Source organism: Vicugna pacos, chromosome 13 (genome assembly GCF_048564905.1).
Source record: "Vicugna pacos chromosome 13, VicPac4, whole genome shotgun sequence".
In the NCBI taxonomy this organism is placed as follows: domain Eukaryota; kingdom Metazoa; phylum Chordata; class Mammalia; order Artiodactyla; family Camelidae; genus Vicugna; species Vicugna pacos.
In genome coordinates, this window is record NC_132999.1 from 55,272,843 (window position 1) to 55,291,609 (window position 18,767).

General features: G+C 49.5%; 1 protein-coding gene across 1 annotated transcript in view; it reads right to left on the reverse strand.

Annotated features, from left to right (window-relative positions):
- Positions 1 to 18,767, reverse strand: part of IGSF21 (immunoglobin superfamily member 21) — a 235,872-nt gene that overhangs the window by 99,989 nt on the left and 117,116 nt on the right. The window lies entirely within an intron of this gene.

Below are 18,767 nucleotides of genomic sequence, written 5' to 3' on the forward strand. Positions count from 1 at the left end.
CCCTGAAGGGCAGGAGGGTGAAGGGAGGGGTGAGGTCTGGCCTGGGATGAGAGGTGGAAGGGGCTGATGTGTCCCCTTCCCACGTCATTTATTGTGTAGTTGCCGCTGCCAACCACCAATCAAGATGCAGACTTGCCTCGAGAGCCCCTTTGGAAACCACCCTGGGTCAGGAGGCCAGGCTTCCTTCTGGTAAAGCTTTCCTAAGATGGCAGCAGACGGAATGGACTTGGTTCTCAGCAAAAAGGAAGAACCTCCCTCAACATAAGATTATTTCTCAAGGCAATGAGGAGCCAGGCAGGACCTGTCTGCAGCTTCCAACTCTCTAGGGTCCACATCTGTCTCATTCCAATTCTGGAAAAATGCTGCTGCAGAGTCAATAAACACGTGTGTGTACCTGCTATGCCAGACACTCTCACTGAATTAGATCCCCATAATGACACTGGTCCCCATTTTATGACTGAGGACACCAGGATGCAGAGAGAGGACAGACTTGCCTAAGTCCCACAGGTCTTAGGCGACACGGCCAGGATTCAAACCCAGATTTGACCTTGCAGCAGATGCAGATGGAGCCCTTCCCCTCTGCACCTATATCTACACGTCTACTTGCTGCCATCCCCTGCTGTCTTGTTTGTTTTGGCTACCAAAACCGCAGTGTTTGTAACCCAGAAGCAGTCCTCAGCCATGGCAGACAGGGAGTTGGTGGACAAATACCCCGGCGTCCTCACTGCTTTCTGGAGGAAAGGGTAACTCTGAGCGTGGTCTACACCACTATTCCAAGCCTGGTCCCTGCGGCAGCAGTCCCGCATCACCTGGGACTTTGTTAGAAATGCAAATTCTTAGGCCTTGTCCGAAGCCTACAGAGTCAGAATCTCTAGAGGTGGGGCCCTGGAACCTTCTTTTAACAACCTCTTCCGGTGACTCCAATGCACACTAATGTTTGAGCAGCTCCACACAACACCATCTCCCAAAGCTCCCTGGGTGGGTGGAGCCCCATTTCCCACCTGCCCAACAGCATACTCTTTCCTGGCTGTCTTCCCTTCCCCGTGTCACTTCCCTACTCCCGTCAACACTTCCTGGGATCACCTCTGAAACAAACGACTTGTAGTCAAGTCTTTGTCTTGGGTGGGGAGGCTTCAGGGAAACCCCCTAAGACAGACCCAACACCCAGTTCTTTCTGCAGCATCTTCGAGGCTACGATGGGAGACGTTCTGGCAGCTGATGTTGAGGATGGATTCTGAGAGGTACAGATCCTTCCGTTCTGGCTCTAGACGCCAAGGTCTAAGACCCCTGACTGATGTTTCTTCTCTTTCTCTTCCATCTTCACGCCTGACATTTATAGAGCACTTTCTCTGGGCCAGCCACAGTGCCAAATGCTTCACAGGTATCATCTCACCTAATTGTTATGACAGTCCCCTGGAGCAGGTGCAGTGCTTAGCTGCTTGATTGATGGAGGGGCCAAGGCCAGCTTGCCCAGGGTCACCCAGCATGGCGCCCCCAGCTTCTGACCTCCTATTTGAATAAATACATGAGAGCTATGACTTGACATGAGGATGCCTCTGGCTGCTTCTAGCCTGAAGGCAAAGAGATCCCCCCAGTCTTTTCGCTTTGGCTCTACCTGCTGATCCATCACCTTCCACACCTCCAGTCGTGCCAGTGACCCCAGTCACCTCCACCTGGACGAGGCCCATGCTAGCCAAAACCAGGATGGATTCTTGTGGCAACTGTGCAATGATGAGGCAGAGCCCCCAGTGAGCCTCTCTGGGCCTCGTAGTTCTTGACTGGCCTAGGCCCTGGGACCAGCCACCTGGCCCTTCCCTTGACATGGACAGGGCATAATTTGGGAAGGGACATTGGACTTTTCTTCTTTCTGGACCACCTTCCATGTCGCTCCTTTCTACCCTTTCTGGATCTTTCCTCATCCTCTCTATATTCCCCCAGCTCAGACAGGAAAAGGAGCTCACATTGGTTAAGAACATTCCAAATGCCAAGCACCATACTAGAACTTTTGCGTATGTCCACCCTCCACCGATCAACAAGGTGGAATCTTTTCTTTCTATTTGATGAGAGAGGAAGCTGAGCCTCAGATGTGAAGAGACCTGACCAAGGCTACATCTAGCAAGTGACAGAGCAGGAGTTGGAAAGGTTTCCTGTCATCAGTCTACACATTGTCCAGCCCACCATCCCATCTCTGCTACTTATGCACTTGAGACAACCTTCTCCTTCACATGTGGGGGCCTCACCTCCTCACTTATTTCCCACCTTCAGCTCCAAGGTCTCCCCATCCACTGATTCCTGGTCTCCAGCCTATAAACACGTGTATAGCTCCCCCACCCTACACACACACACACACACACACACACACCCATCTTGAATCTACTCCCTCACAGTCTTATCCTTTCTCTTCTTGAATATGAACTGTCAGGAGAGAAGTCCCTGTTCAGTGGCATGGGTGAAAACTAGAAAGTTCTGGGAGGTGAAGATGGAATGAAGGCAGCTCATGGGTGGACTTCCATCATGGGCTTCATAGGCACCAAGCTCACTGGCTTTCTTCAGACCTCCCCTTTGTACTCTAAAGTTAACATGGATGACCACTTGATTTGTGGAAATCTCCTCTTTTGTTCCATGGTCTTGGAGGAGGGTAGAACAGTTTGTATCAGGCCCCTACAAGATGCCAGAAACTTTGTCAGACACTTTGTCTCTAATCCTGACTGTTAGGAGTTGGGTATAGATTTCTCCATTTCACAGATGAAGAAACTGAGGCTCTGAGTGGTCCCATTCAGCATCACAGAGAAGCCCCAAAGGAGAATCAACATGCAAGCCCAAGTTGACCTGACTCCAAAGTGCCTGGTCTTTGCAATAAACCAAGATTTCTCTCACAAACTGGCCTTAGCAGTCTGTCCCAGCCTCAAGGGATCTGGCAGACACCCAACCCAGGGGCAATCTTTTCCTTTTTGCTGTATTACTTATTCATCCAAAGGTTCAGTCACCAGACCCGTTTCCTTTCTTTCAATATTTATTAGTGTTTTATCTGCTTTCAGAAGGGCCCCATCAGAGGCTAAGGGAAGAGGGAGGGAGGAAGGAGCTGGGCCTGGCTCCCTGCCTGGTTCTGTTCACCACGGAACTCAGATGAGCACTCAGTCTGGCCACATCTTGGGATTCAGTTGTAGAAAGCTTCTCTGGAAACCAGAGTCATGGGAAGGGGAGAGATGAGAATCATGGAGCTCTCACTGTGCTGGGCACTGTCCCAGAAACTTGACATTGGTCTCAAAAAATCACATGGAAGGATCTTCCCACTTTGTATGTGGGGAAACTGAGTCTCAATGCTGTGAAGCAAACTGCTGAGGTCACATAGCTGGCAAATATGGGGCCAGGACTCGAATGTAGGTCTGAGCTCTTCCCTGTACAACACCTCCACCCTAAGGAAGGGTCTTCTCCTTAAACATTCTTCCCCTGGAGTCTTCATTTCACACTTGAGGAAACTGAGACTCAAACATGCCCAAGTTCAAATTTCGTACTTATGACAAAATTCAAGAGTAGAATCCAGGTTTCCTGGTTCCCAGTCCAGTGCTCTCTCGACCCTCCTACCTGGCTTTGCCAAGGGCACCAACTGTCAAGGAATCCCAAAGACTACAGGGTCCACCTTGTCCTTAGAGGTCATGGAGTCCATTCTCCTGCCTTCAGGACATTCTGTTCCTTAATTAGCCTGGATAGAGAAGTGGGGAGGGTGGTGGGGGAAATCCTTTTAATTTCCAAACATCCCCTAGAAAAGATTTTGGAGAGAGCAGTGCAGAAAGGAAGTCCCTCCCCCACATCCCTCCCATCTTTGCTAGTGTGTCTTTGGTGCAAAGGTCTCCTTAGGAAGCCACAGGCTTTAGGGGTGTCAAAGAATGTGACTGTCCTGGGGGACTGGAAGGAACCGAGGTTGCTGCCTTCCTGTGCAAGTGGCTCCTGGGTTTCACAGGAGGGCCTGACAGGATGATTTACAAAATCGCATGAATGTAACTCAGCAGCCCTGCAGTCCTGCCTCAGCTCAGTGAAGAGTGCCACTCGCTTGTAACCGAGCAGGAGACTTCAGCCAGGGCCTCCTCGCCCAGGGGCCCCTCAGAACACACCCAGGGGACGGGCTCATGGGGAAGGCATGGAAGGCTCCCGTGTCTTGGTACCTGTCCTAGAACTGAGCAAAGACAAAAGGCCTGCAAGGAAGGAGATGCTCCCCTCTTGACTATTCTTTCATCCCTTTTCCTGTAGAGGTCTGTGGTCTGTGCTAAGTACCCCAGGTTGTAATGTGTGGATTGACACACAGTAGGCACTCGACAAAAGCTTTGCTGGCCTGCAGGCTCGGTGCCTCTGCCACATAGTGGGTCGTTGGTGTTTGTTGATTGGGATTGAGCTCAGTGAGGTGGGCATGATAGAAACTAGAATCAGGAGTTATGCTTCCACTTCCCTCCATGACTCCTCATATGGTCTTTCTGAGCTTCAGTAGTCTTGACTGTCACTTGGGGAAGACACCTGTTCTGGCTGCAGTGTTTCATGGAGAAAAACTTAGATGACAGAAGGAAATGTGCTTCATATACATAAAGTGTAATGCATTGTCATTACAAGTGGCTTTCATATGCATTCTCTCTACTAACACTATTAGGAAGCCCTTCCTTACATCTAACTTCCATCTCATATGCTGTGATTTGGTAAAGATCAATGCATTCTAGGAAACATAGGTTTGTGTGCTACTGGTCAAAAGGAATGTAGAGATTAAAATAAAGTGTGTGTCTTCTTTAAAAATAACTCCCTCCACTCTCAGCGGCAGTTCAGAGTAAAGAATATAATTTGCTTGACTGCCCTGGCCCATCAGCTTATCACTGAGGGCCTAGCAACTCCAAGAGGGGAGGATTATGCAAATAGAAATCAGCTTTCAAGAAAGTGGGCTAATCCAATATTACCAAGAGGGCTGAATCTGAGAGAAAAGGGAAAGCAACTGAGATGGATGAGGCACGGAAACAGGGAGCTGGTTCTTGGCATGATATGGAGCAAAGAGGCTGACTGGAGAGGGTGCCTTTTCTGGCACCTGTGCCAGGGTTGTAGGAAAGGGACCTGGTCTCCATTTCCCTGATACTCACAGACAGAGGGAGAGGGGATTAAGCTAGTGAACAGAGAAACTCTTTATTAAATTATTTGCTGTTGAAATGGCTCCTTCTCAGAAATCTGGCCAGATGCTAAGAGGTAGGTGTGGTATCAGAAAGCTTGAAGCTTTCCCACCAAGCTTTCCACATAAACGCCCACCAAACCCACCAGGTGGAGCGATCATGGATTCAGAAGTTCAGACCAAGGCCTTTCCCTGCACCTTGGGAAACATTCAGGAGCACAGGCCACCTCCAAGATGGTGTAAGAGCAAGGCAACTTGTCAATGAAACATGGGAGCCGGCAGCACCATGGACAGCTCCTAGAGATGACCCTGGGAACCTGGCTCCCTTGGTGACCTGAGATCATGACTTAGGGATCCAGCCTTCCATGGTTATCTTTCGGGAAACTGGAAGCCTATTGTACCCTAAGCCCTTGTGGCTCCTGCAGAAAAGGCAGACAAATAGGCAATTCAGATCCACTTTGATAAATGCTATAATTTAGAGGAAGTGGAGGGGACCATTGAAACTCAGAGCAGAAGCATCTAACCCAGATTTTGGAGTGGAGAGACGATTTCCAAGTTGAAGGGGGTCAGCTTGGAATAACCTTAATGAGTCAGAATAACCCTAATGAGAGAGGAGAGAAACAGCATAGGCAAAGGCCCCAAGGTCAAGGAGAGTGTGGCTTACCTGAAGAGGCTCCTTTGTGTGGCTGGAGCATCAGGTTGCACGGTCTGGGTGGGGGATGGTGGAAAATGAAGTGGAGAGGTGGGCAGGGGCCAGATCCTGCAGGGCATGGAACAGAGCAGGGCTCCATTCTGAGGCCAATAGCAGGCTGCTTTGGGGCTTTATGCAATGAAATGACATGATTAGATTTGCAGCTTGAAAGTTTCCTCTAGCTTCAGGATGCAGACTGGATTGAGGCCAGGCAAACCCACGCCACTGGGCAGTTTAAGAGGTGACAGTCATCCTCACTAGCGTGATGATGGAGCGGGATAGCAGATGGGGCCTCAGGTTGGAAGGCACTGGACACATTTGTGGGAGATTTAAGAAATGAAATTGACAGGACTTAGAGGGAGATTGCTTGGGGATGGGGAGTGAGGAGGAGGGAGGGCTTAAAGATGATTCCTAATATATAAGAAGCAGGGAGGAATAAAAGGAATACAGGGTGGAATCAAGAGGAATTATAGGAAAAGGGAGAGGAAGTGTCTTAGAACAGAGACAGACAGAGCCACAGAAATGAGGGTGAGGAGCACAAGGAAAGAAGAGGACCATGAGAAGGTGAGGGGCATGACAGAACGATCAGGATAAGGAATTCAAGTCTTCAATCCATCACTCGTGTATCCTGCCAGGGTGCATCAGTGTCTGTCCACAATCACAGCCTTGCAGCAGGACTACACAGGACTCTGAGCAATATTGAACTTGACAAAAGCTATTCTGCTTGGATGGGTGAGGAAATCCTCACAAACCCAGCAGGGGCGCTAAGCGGTGGACACTGAGCAGGCAGCCAAAGAAGTGGAATTTGGGTCCTGACTGCCATGCCTCTGAGACAGGCTCAGCCCCTTCCTCCAAGCCTCAGTTTCCCACCCTGTAATTCAGATTCTGGTGCACTCTCCTAGCCACTTCTCTACAGTGGAAGGGGCTGGAGACTGGAAGAACAGCTCTGGGTAAGACCAGGCTTGTCATTTGTCATGGGGGTCGGTATATTTCATTTTATGGATTCAGGGCATCTATCATTTGACAAGTCTAAAAGGATATGGGTTGGGTGAACTAAATTCTCCATTTTCCAGAAAATCCCAACCTACAGTATCAGATGCCAGTGTGAGGAGGACAAGGCCACTGGCTCAAAATAAGTGCTGGATGAACATGTGGGTGAGTGGATGGATAGATGGATGGATGGGTGGATGAATAGGTAGATAGATGGGTAGATGGGTAGATGGGTAGGTGAGTGGATAGACAAATAGAGAGATGAGTGGATGTTTAGATGTTTGGATGGATGGATGGATGAACAAACACCTGGGTGATCACCATGCTCTTATGGGCTCTAGGCATGGACAAAGCCTCCTGAAGGTTTCAGAAGTGGTACAGAGCCAGCAGCCCTGGGGAGCCTATGTCCGGAAGTAGTGTAGGCAACAGTCTGTTCTGTGGATGATGAGCAATTCCAAGACCATCAGCTACATCCTGAAGAAGCTACTTAACATACCTTCCTTTGGGAGTGACGAGAGTCACCTGCTACAGTAGAAGGGAAGAAGGCAGCTGCTAAGAGGAACTGGCGTCCAGGCCAGGTCACCTTAGGTGGTAGGCCTAGGTCTGGTGAATGGGTAGATAGATGGATGAATGAATGGATATATGTCCTTAAGAGGCTCTGAAAGAGGGACATGGGGACCTATGGTTTTCAGGTAAAAACAAACTCTACCAGCTTCATGGCCCTCATACTCCTGACACCCCCACATCTCTTCTTCCAGCTTTCAGCATAGGGGTTAAAAGAAAAAGCACTGGGATCATCTACCTGGGTCTAGTCCAGGTTCCAGGATTTACTAGAAGCATTAAGTGGGCTGAAATACCTAAGCCTCAGTTTCCATATCTACAAAATGGTAACAACAAAACAATCTGTGTCATAGAATTCTTTGAAAGATGAGAGATCACTCAGAAAGTGCTTAAGACAGTCTGGGACATAGCAATTGCCCGCCCCTCCTCCCCCAGATATTATTAATTAGCTCTCATTAACCCTGCCTTGCTTCTGCAGGGCCCCTTGCCCACAATGTCCCTCTCTTTCCTCCACTTTCCCCTAAATTTACTTGCCTTTCACAACCCAGCTTAAAGTCTGCCCCTTCCAGGAAGCTTTCCTTGACACACCTCACTCCACCGCTTTGCAAACTCCTAAGGGAAGGGGTAAAGTCAAGGAGTCCTTTGATCTTTCTCCAGAGCCTTCAAGGTGAGAGATGTCCCGTTACTGAAAATGATTGTTTCTGTCAGAGGAAGCTGCGATGACCATCGCAGAGACTTCATTGCCTGCACCTCCCGTCCATGCCTCCTCTTCCAGTTAAAATGCTATAATAAAGTCATGTTGAATTGGCCTGTCCCTTTAATCGGTGATTTGGCAAAGGACAGATTCCCTGCTAGGCATTAAAAGGCTTTAAAATTCTCTTTATTGAACTACCTCTGAGAGCCCATGCTGGATCCCAGGTACTGGCAGGATCAAGCCTGGAGTTTCCCTGGGCAGGACCACGGAGAGATGAAGGGCTCCCTGCACCTTCTAAGAAGCTGATGGGATTTAGCCAGAAGCCTGGGGTCTGACCCATTCCTCAAGGGTGTGAGTGTTCTCTCCCGCATCTCCTCTAGATTTGACCCAAGGCAAACAAAGGAAGCCTACTTAAGGGCATTTGGGTGCCAGGAGATGGTACAGCCCCTCAGAGGACTCAGGAAAGTTTGGGTTTGCTGTGGCCCCTCTGATCTCTGGGCACAGTGACAAAGATATTCAATTGCATCTTAGGACAAGGCCAGGTGGACCCTACACGGTGGATGAAGACGCCAGGGAAGGCCATCTGCTTCCTGGGAAAGAGAGAAGCATTCATTATGGTGGAGTGAGTTCCTAAACTTGTCCTGATCCTGGAAGAGTTGTGATAGGATGATACAGAATCAGCATCCAGGGTTGTGGGCGTGATGGGGTCGGAGTGGAAGGAGGCGTGGCATATCTTCCCAGCAATTATTCCCGTTGGTTGAACACCTCCTAGACGCCAAACTCTGAGCTTAGGGCTTTTTACCTACGCTGCCTCACTCAGTCCTAAAAACAACCCTGTGAGGCTGGTGTCATGAGCCCCCTTTTCTAATAAAAGTAGCCTGAAGTTCAGGGAGGTTAAGTGACTAACTGAAGATGTAATGAGGAAGAAGTGGCAGAGGTAGGATTAGAACCCGTGATCTTTCTCACACCCCATACATTGTTTCACAGGAGCGTGGAGACAGGCAAGGGAGTGGCAGCAGGCTTGGGTGAGCAAGCCCTGTGACCCCTCCTTCCTTCCTCCCCCTCCACTTAGACCTCACCAGCTATGACCAAGAGAGGAACTTTGCCCCTGGAACTTCCCCGGATGTCTGCACTCTTGGATTTGCTGGGGAAGGAGAAATCCAGAAGTCACTTGATCACATAGAGAGGCACATGAGGTATGCACACCTGGGCCCTGACACTGGCTCCCGACCTCTGCTTGCTTAGCTAGTGACCACCTGGACAGCTGGGGCAAGTTCACATCCTCCTCCGGGCCACTCTTTCCACCTGATGACTGCAGAGGGTGGACATCTCTAAAAGCCATTCCAAGGCTAAAGCTTCAGGATTTATGACCATGTCTTTTAAAAGCATTGGTTAGAGAGTATCTCAGCCTATTGACCTTTGTAATCAGAGAAAAAGCCATTTGGGGACTCTGACTTCATCCTGTGAAGGAAAATTTAAATGTTTTCATTTTAAGAGATTATAATAGGAGTGATCACTTAGCGGGGGCCTCCTGGACGGGCACAGTACCAGGTGTGTATCAGTGTTACAATATTTGTCCACCTCTCTGCATCCCCTTCGCCACCAGCCACACCCAGGCCATCATCATCCCTCATCTGGAAGGCTGCAAGAGCCTCCTGACTCTTCCGTCTGCCCAACTCCTATCCTTAACAGAGTATCTGGGCATCTGGTAAGAGGATACTTCCCAGCCATGTGGCAAGATTCTGGCCGGCAGAATATGAGCAGAAATGACCTAAGTCACCCCCAGAGTGGCTCATAAGAGCAATCACACGACTCTCTTGCTCTTGTGCCCCTTTCTAGTGGTAACCATGCGTGAGGAGAGGGATTGAGCCCAGATTCCTGTGTCACCTCATGGAGGAGAGTTGTCCCGGAGAGGCACGACCTGCTTCAACTTTTTGTGAACAAGAAATAAAACTGTGTTGTATCAAGCCACTGAGATGCGGGGGGTTGTTTTGTTAATGCCACACAACTTAGGCTATCTTGACTACACACTCATCCACTTTTTGCACGATAGCTAGAGAAGTATTTTCGAAACATAAACTTGAATTATTTTCGAAACATGTTGCTCCCCCCTTAAAACTCTCCACTAAGTCCCACATTACACAATAAATAAAATCTACAAAGCCTTGTATGAGATGTACCTGTCTCCTCTCTGACCTCTGTTCTCTCTTCCCTCTGCCCTCCCTGTACCAGGCACGTGTCTGATCTCTGGGCAGCGTAACCAAGCTCATCGTCTCCGTAGACACCCTCCCTGCCTGGGACGTCCCTCCCTTAGGTCTTTGTACGACTCCTCCCTGTCCTGTGGAGCTCAGCTTCAATGTCACTTCCTAAAAGGCACCTTTTCTGGCCAACCAACCTAAGAAGCCCCACTTACTCTCTGTCACAGCATCCTAAATTATCCACACCACACTTATCACTGTCTGATACTTTCTTGCTAATTAATGAATGAATGGTCTGTCTCCCCTCCCCACCTCACTAGAGCAGGGATATTGTTTGTCTTGCTCACCACATATTCCGGTGTCTAGAATAGCTCCTGGCATACGGCAGACACTTTGTAAGTGCTTGTGGGCTGGGAACATTAACTTTTATAGCTCTGTGAGGTGGGAGCTACCATCTCCAGTTAGCACAAGAGGAAACTGAGGCCCAGAGAGGTTAAATATCAGTAAATGACAGAGCTCAAATTTCAGCCTGGCTCTGTCTGACTCCACAGACATCTTCTTTCTACTCTATAATTTTTGTCTCTTTTGAAGGTATTTTAATTACGTAGAGTTTATGATCCAACACAGAGAAGGGAAGCTACTCTGTCTTCGGTAATTTCTCTTCATTCAGCCCTTGCCCTCCGGGGTTCCCGGTCGGATGGGGGAGACATGATCCTTTTCTCCTGAAAGAACACACAGGCTGAGGCTAAAGACAGAATCCCAGCACCTGAGAGAATGACAAGGGCATTTACAAAGCAATTTACAAACTCAGGTATTTACAAGTTCAGGTGAGTGCCAGTGGACAGAGCACATGTGAACTCCCCAGGAGAAAGAGAGAGGGAGGCAGTGAGAGAGAGAGAAAGACAGAGAGGCAGGGAGTGCTGTGAGCAGCGAGGCATCCACACCTCCCTCCCCAGCAAGAGGAGGGCGGCAGACTGTCCCACGGACCAGCCGACAGAGGACACTCAGATGCTGCCAAGGCTTCCCTTGGCAACAGGAAATGAGTCTGAGGACACACAAAGAGAGGTGGTGGGGAGCCAGGGCCTGGTGTGTGAGTTCTGACCGTTGCCAGTTCCTGCACCAGTGGGCTTCCACTGCTGCATCAGGCGCCCCAGTGTCGCCTCTGTGCACCTGTGGAGGGATGGAGAGGCAAGACCTGGAATGAGGACAAGTGCTGGCAGGACGGGACCGTCTTTTCTTGGCACATGGGTCTTGGCCATTTCTTTGGTCTTAACCAGAGAGATTTAGGGTCCACGGTGAGGAGCGATGCTGCAAGCACAAAACTGGGCTTGGGTTGTGGAGTGGCAATCTAACATCCAGCCAAGATCTCCCAGCCCAGAAAGGCTGCCCCGGATTCCCACACTGCTTTTGTACAGACAGCTGCCCCTGCTGGGACCACCCGTGCATCTTCCCTCACCTTCTCCATCTCGTGAAATGATGCAGGCAACCACACCTCCAGCCCACCTTGATGTCACCTCCTCTCTGAAGTCTCTTTATAATCCCCATTCAGCAGCTTACTCCCTCTGCTGGGCCTCCAGCAAGCCCCGGGCCACTAGTCCATCCCCTGCACTCCACCCTCAACTGCCAACTCTCTAACTCAGGCCACCATTACTGTTGTCCTGGATCAATGCAGCAGCTCTAACCTGGAGCCCCTGACCCGCCCTGGGGCTCCCCAACCTCCACCCAGTCCTAGTTCATTGACCTCACAGCCACCAGCTATCACATAGACCGTGTCTTTCACTCCTCTGCATGAAAAGGGGTCCCCTCTTTACCTTCAGGGTTAAGTTCAAGCATCTCATCAAGATGAATACAAGATCTAGGCCCCCCACTCACCCCTCCAGCTGCTTTCTGCTTCTTCGCCTCTCCCCATCTAGACCCCAACTAGAAAGCCCACTGTAATTTTGGGGGCAACACACTGTCTCCCATTTTAGGGGCCCTCCACAGGCTCTTGACTGAGTTTGCTTCATTCTTCAGCCTTTAGCTTCTACTCTCCTTCCTTGAGAAGCCGACACTGACCACTCGAGTCTGGGCTGGGCGTCCACACTACATAGTTCCTCCATCAACTGACAAGCAGGTCTGATCTACACCCTTGTCTCCCCCAACAGGATGGAAGTTCCTTGGGAGCAGAGGGGACCTGCTCTACTCTGTGCTGCTGTGGCTGAATGAATGATTTTCACCGGGGGCCCTTTACTGGGGAGAACCCACCGTGTGGCATCATCGGACCTTGCCAAATATCTGTGTCCTAAGGACCACGTTGGGCAAAAGCAAACTTCCTGAGTGATTTCTCAAGGCTCCAAGTAGGAGGCTGTCTCTCTGCTTCGGTGGCATTTCCCAGCTCCCTACCCTCTAACGGTCTAGCAAGCCGCAACTGCAAGGTGCCTTGGTCTAACGGAAAATCCCAGCATCGCTTTTCTACAAAAGCCATCTATAAATCACACTGCACAACTTCACCAGTGCCACAGAAACCAGCCTCCGACTGTCTGCCCAGAGCCCCCCCGTGTAGTGCAAAGTTTTGAGATGTACAGAGGGGTTCATTCCAGCAGCTTGAAATGAATTGTGGTGTCTCCCTTCAAAGTCGAGTCACTCAGCATCGGTCGGGCTCCCGCTGTGTGCACAGCCCCGCATGGGGAGCGTGGACGGGACGGAGCAGGGGAGAAAGCCCGGACTCGGCCTGCAGGAAGTCTATGATCACCGCGAGCTGGCTGCCATCGGCATGTTCTTCGGGCATCTCTCTCCAGGGCTAAGGAACCATCCTCCGTGCCCTGCACACACCTCTACACCTGGGCTTTTCGGTGTGAGTGTTCACTTCTTTTTGGCTTATGCTCTATTTTCCCGGGCAGACTGTGCATGCCTGGGAGGAGGAGGGCAGGCTTGGGAAGGGAGCTAATATTTCGTACTCACTACATAGGAGTGTAGACACTGATGTCAAACCGTCAGGGCTCAAATCCCACTTCCGTAACTTACCAGCTGTATGGTCTTGAACAAGCTGTTGCCTCTCCGTGCCTTTGCCTCCTCATCTATTAAATGGGGACAAGGACAGTACCTTCCCATAAGGTTGCTATGAGGACTAAACGAGCCAATATGTGTGAAGCACTCAGACAGCGTCTGGCCTATAGTCAGTGCTCAAGAAATGTTCACTTCTGTTATTATTGCTGTTGACATTATCGGCCAGGCACTGTGGGGATCACTTGCCAGAATGATCTCATTTTATCCCCACAATACCTCCTAGGAGGGTACTATTTCCTTCATTCTCCAGGTGAGGGGACAGAAGCTTTGAGAGGCTGGTGGCTTGCCACGCCCGCCGCAGGCTGCTTGAGGGAGCACTGGGGCAGCTGCAGGTAAGTGGCCTCTTGCTCCGTCTCCCGATGCCCCTCTCTGCCAAGCGCTCTGGAAGCTCACACGCAAAGGACGATGCCCGCCTTCCCCGCCCCACCCAGGATGACAAAGACACAGTGGGTGGGACGGGGGTGGCAGGTCCCAGGCGGGCTTTGCATGGCCCAGAGAAGGAAGGGGATGCACCTGCTGCCCCACCCCCTGGCACAGGTCTGAGCCCCAGTCTTGTCTCTGGAAGCCCGACAGAACTGTTCCCATCTTTGGGTCATCAAGGCCAGCAGCCCCTATGAAGTGGGAGACCCACATCCACTGACCATCTCAAGAGAACAAGAAAACGTCTCGAGTGCAGCTCTGGAGTCAGAAGGGCCTGGGTTCGAATTTCAATCCTGCAACTTGTAGGAAATCACATCACCTATCTGAGCCTCGATTTCCCCATCCATACAATGGAGCTACTTACAGCTCCTGCTTCGGGTGGTATGTGGACAGCTAGCTCTTAGCTTAATTCCTGGCATGATGGGGATCAAGAAGGATTTGTCCTCTCCTCCTTGAGTCCCAGGCAGCTTCCAAATAGGCTCAGTAGCTGATGGATTCCCTGTAGAGCCTGGGATGGGGGCTGAACCCCAGGGCTGCCTAGAACCCCAGAAGGCTTTCAAGCCTGTGGCTTGTGTGGGCAGGGCAGCACTTTGGTGCCACAAGGACATGCTAGACAGCCTGCACAAATTCACACACAGTGGTTTGGTGTGAATTAATAAGAGGAGTCCCAAGCAGGGGGCTCGGCTTGGAGCACATACTGAGTCAGTCCTCTTTGCCTTCTCAGTCAGGCATAACTCGAGGGATGATGCCACAGCAAGATACCAGCTGCCCTCTTTGTAGGAAGCCAGAGAAGGCTCGAGGAGACAAGACCGCAGAGGGCGAGCCTGGAGGTTGGAGTCCTGAGCGCCACAAGGCTAATTAAGTTGACTGGTGTTTGGCGGAGGGAAACTGTAAGATACATGTGTCTAGGGTTGTGAGATGCTGGGAAGAAGGAGGGGGTCTGTCTGCACAAGGATGGGACCGTGTAATTAACTAAAAAAAAAACAAGAGCAAGACTACCGGCAGGAAGATGTGGGGCTTGAGGCAGCAAGAGTGCTGCGCAGAGTGGAGCCTGCTGGGGATCGAGATGCCAACCGATTCTTAGAGATGCTCCTTCAGGGAGCAGAAGAGCATCGTTCACAGGCTCAAGGGGGAAGCCTGGGACCACGGCAGGCCGCAACTCCATCCCAAGCCCCTCAGAGCTGAGATGTTGCTTGAAAAAAAAATAATAAACTGAGATATTTGCTTCTTTTTAGCCCAAGTAAGTGCCAGATTCAAAGGCAAAAAGAGAGACAGAGAGCTGGAGAGTTCAAAGTCAGATTTTAGTGTTAGAGCATCTATCTTAACTTTCACTGCAAGAGATAACTTGCATTTCAGAGGTCTGGCTTCCCCGTGGGGTCAAAGTTAACCACACCTGGCCCTGGAAGGGGAGACTCATCAGTCAGGAGGCGACTTGGCCTGAGAGCTAATGCTGTTTGAATCTTGATCAGACACTGTGTGGCTTCAGGACTGGGAGGGATTCCCTCCCTTCTTCAGGCCTCTGGTCTCAATACGTCAGCCGAGAAGGGTACCCCAGCCACCGCACCCTGCCAAACACAACAAGAGCCATAGAGGAAGCAGAGCCTGACTCAGCGCCTGGCACACAGTAGGAATGCATCACAAACGAGTTCACTGATAAATGCAACATATTCGAAAAGTATAGGAGAGCAAGAAATAAAACTGTCAGCTGAGGAAATTGAATGCCTACAGGATACAAGGAAAGCCACCATGTGCTTATTAAAAAGAATAAATGAATTCATCTAATTTGTAGGATACAAGATAAAGCCACAAAAAAAATCAATTGCATTACATTCTTACATCCCAGAGACTCACAGAAAATCCAATGAAAAATATTCCATTTATAATAATAAAAAATAAATACTTGAGAGTTCTTTTAATTTGGGACAAAAGATACTTGTTTAAAGAGATTATAAAAACCCAATGGAGGCTCAATATTAGGAAAACCATCAACATAATTCATTACACTAGTAAATTAAAGGAGAAAACCCATATGATTATTTCAATGGATTCTTCAGGAGCACTTAATTAATTTTTCTTTATAAAAACTCTAGGTGAAATTGGAATGGAAGTAAACTTCCCTTACATGACAAAAATAGTATTTATTGGAAACCAGCAGCAAATACCATATGCAATGTTAAAATAAATGGAATTTCTGAAACTAACACAACATTGTAAATCAACTGTACTTCAATAAAAAAAAAAGAAAAAGAAAAAAAAGAAATGCAATCCTACCAAAAGAAAAAAAAAACCAGAAATAAGACAGGGAAACATTTTATAAGCATTCTGGAGGTTTTAGACAATGGAATAAGGTAAGAAATTATAATAAATTCAATAAGTAATAACAACACCAACATTTATATAGTGCCAGGCACTGTCCTAAGTTCATTATGTGAGATGAGACAACTGGGCCACAGAGAGTTTAAGTAATTTATCCAAAGTCACACAGCTTCTAAATGACAAAGCTAGGATTTGAATCCTGGGATATGTGCTTTTATATAGTATGAGATATTGTGTCTCAGGTGTTAGAAGAGAAAGGTCATTACTTGCAAATAATATAGTCACATAACTTCAAAAAATCCAAAAGACTGAAATTAAACAAAAAGCCTACTAGAGCTGGTAAATGTCAGTAAGATGCCCACATGAAGTGCAAACATCACAATTTCCTTTATTCCTCTTGGCATAACCTCTACAGCACACCTCGCACCCTGCCTGCGACATGGTATTATAGCTATTTGTTGAAAGATGAATCAGCCGAGAGCGCAGCATCATTTGGAAAGGCCAAAACAGGTCAGCAGTGGGGCTGGATTTCTCTGAGGGATCCACTGACCGACTTCCCTCCAGCCTCCAGCTGGTCGCCCTCCAGCACGTGCTCTCAGATGCAGAGGAAGACCCCCAGCAGCACCTGCAACAGCCCCTTCAAGTCAGAGACCCCTGCCTGTCCCATCTCAGCTGACAGCTGTGTGGGATCTTGGCATACTGTCCGTGCTTGTCCATGTCCAAGTCAGCTTCCCTTAATCCAGGGGGCTAGGACCCTTCCTCTTCCCTAACGTTACTCAGAATTTTATAGGACTGTTGGCATTGGATGGAGCGCTGTCCTGTAGCCTGTGTTTGCAGAAAATTAGAACACCATCATGAGAGTTCACACATGGAAAGCACTTCCTGCAAGCTGAATTGGCAGCAGTGTGATTTCTTGTACAAACCGGGATGATGTTGAGAGGTTGGTGCCATTACCACCAGCCCATTGTACAGGCACTGACGTGGAGGCTGAGAGAGGCAACAGAAGAAGTGGAGGAGCCTGGAATTGAACTCAGATCTTTCCGCCTCCAGTGTCCCTTTGGCTAAATGCATCTTCACCACTGGTCCACACACTCCTTGGGGCACCAGCTGCTCTTCTGTGAAACGCCACCAAACACAGGGTTCTGCACAAAGATCGGGAATCGGGATGGGTCCGCTTGGACTTCCAGGCACAGTGGACTTGCGGGGCGTGTACAGAACACAAGCAAGGCTGGGTGGTGGCAGGCGGCAGAGGGGAGGAGGTCAGGGAGCGGCAGGGCCTGAGCGGTGCCTCAGGGTTTTAGTCTAAAGTATTAGGCAAAGCCAAGGAATGACTTGACCTGGTTCCCTTTCTAAAAGATCACTCTGGCTGCTGTGTGGACACAGGATTGGAGGCTGGGGAGACAAGAGAAGAAGCAGAAAGTGTGGGTAGGAGGCTGCCACCTCTCGGTGGTGACAGAGGCTGCTGGTGGCCAGGAGATGGGAAGAAGGGAGTGGATTCAGGGCATGATTTTGAAGGCTGACTAAATGGAAGAGCTATAGGGTGGGGGTCAAGGGAAGGGAAGAGACAGGACAGAGCTCTCAGTTTTCAGTTTAAGTAACTGGGTGGAGGGTAATGCTAAAGATTGTGGGAGGGTGGGCAGGGAGAAGGTCCAGGTCTGGGGAAGAAATACAAAATTTTGCTTTGGTCATGTCAAGTCTGAGATGCTCATCAGATATGTCTGGGAGGGGTCTAGAGGTTTGCAAAACTGGATGCTTTTTTGCTTAAAATTCTTTGAATGCTCCCTGTGGGTATAGTCCAAGCTCCATTGCCTGGAGCCCCAGCCGTGGCTGGTTCTGCTTGGGTCCATGATTGCCCTCAGCCTCCTCCTCCCACTCCTCCTCCATCCTGCACCAGCGCCTGATGGGATTTCAATGGGCCACCCTCTGGGCCTTTGCACATGTTGTGTTCTTGTCTCTGCTGGCCAGGCCCTTTGTCCCCAGACTAGGCTGGGGCTCCTCCTCTGTGGCTCTGTGACATCCTTTCTCTCCCAGCAGAACATGAGCCAGGGACGGCGTCTCAGTGTTGCACCCACAGCCCTGCGTAGGTTTCCGGTAGGTGTTAGTTTCATCCATGAAGGAAGGAAGGCATGAAGGGATGAACCAGAGACCTACTACGTCAGAGCCCACACGGTCAGACAGGATTCCCTCCTCTCCATCTCCAAAGAACCGGCCTGGCATGATTTGATATTCATAAAGTACACCGGGTTAAAGGCGAACGTTTAAATCACTTAAGGAAATAAACAGCTTTCCAACACCGTCAATTATATTGGAAGCACCTGCTCACGTATAATTAATGTGCCAATTAAATGATTATTATCACCATGAAAGCAGGTCCCCCAAGATCCACTACTTGACAACACTTGTTTCAACTCATCTGACTTGCTCCACCACCCTGCAAAATAATAATAATAATAAAAACATAAAACAAATTCATTTCTTGAAGGATAGTCTCCAGTTCAGACTTCTCACTAATTCGGGCCACCTCCCTCACTGACTGCTTCCTGAGATCTGTGTGCCATGATTCGAAGGAGACCTGGCTCTGGTCGATAGCACCAGACATTTTTCCCACGTCCACCAAAGGGATGTAGGCAGCTGCCCAGCGTGCGGAGAGCACGCAGGGAGAGGCGCGGGAGTGGAGGCCCCGTCTTTCCACCTGTCTGCTCTGCATGTGTA